Source organism: Ornithorhynchus anatinus, chromosome 4 (genome assembly GCF_004115215.2).
Source record: "Ornithorhynchus anatinus isolate Pmale09 chromosome 4, mOrnAna1.pri.v4, whole genome shotgun sequence".
Taxonomy (NCBI): Eukaryota; Metazoa; Chordata; class Mammalia; order Monotremata; family Ornithorhynchidae; genus Ornithorhynchus; species Ornithorhynchus anatinus.
The window spans coordinates 23,786,053-23,787,167 of NC_041731.1; positions in this window are offsets into that span (position 1 = coordinate 23,786,053).

Sequence of the window (1,115 nt, forward strand, 5' to 3'; positions counted from 1 at the left end):
TTAGCCTCTCTCTTTTGGCTACTGTACCAGCCTCCCTTGCTTTGAGAGATATTTCTATCAGTTGGCCAACATCTAAATGGTCTCCACTCATCTATGACCTCCACTCTCTCCATTGGTCTCACCGCCCTAATAAACTGTCAGGCTAGGGCTTTTTGGGGTTGTTTTTTTAAGCTACACCAGTTTGTTAGATTAACTGGGACCAAGACTTCTTGGCTTTAGGCAGACATCTGCAATCAAGTGAGGACAAGTTTGTCACCATCTATGAGGAATGGCAGTGGCATCCATTACATCATTACATCATGATTCATGTCTGCACATCATGCTTTGAGTGTCCCCAAAAGTGTGTTGAGCACTTTCTCCCACACTCCTCCTCGGTGTACACTCCAAAAGCGGGCAAGCTGAGGGACTGCTGGTTAAAGTTTCAGACTTGCCCAGCAGCCACTATCACTCTAGCCCGTTTAAGGCCAAATGACCCTCTGGGCTGCTGCAGCACACCAGGCATGTCTGCAGTGACATTCGAGGTGAGGGCACCTGTCCACCATGTCCTCAGGTGATCACAGTGGAGTCAGAGGCTCTCGTACATGGCAGTGAATTCAGAATCCTTCAGAGAAGCATTTTTCCATCACCCCCTTCAGGAAGTGACCGGGAACAATCCCGCCATACCCGTCTGTCCAAGTGAAGCCAACCTGCTTAAAATGCCCTCTTTCTCTGGTGCATCACAGAACTGAGTCAGGGCGAGGTCCTCAGGACTCAATTGGAAGCTTCCTCCAGACTGGCAGTCACAAAGTCCCTGGCAACTGAATTCCAAGCACACGTGGCCAACTAGTCCTGTCTTCAGCAATATCAGCCTGGGTATTGAACACATGCCAACACTTCCGACAGCGTAGCTAATCGACTCTTTAATTAAGACATCAATACAGTCGGAGATGTGGTTCACTCTCTGACAAAAACTATTCCCTATTTGTTTTTCCTTTTCTTTTCTGGCTTTAGAGATTTCGGGTCCAAACTCGACAAGAACGCTACATCTATCAATCAATGGTACCTATCAAGCCCTTACGGTGTGCAAAGTGCTGTACTAAGCAGTTGGAAAAGTAGAAGACAAGTTGGTAGATATG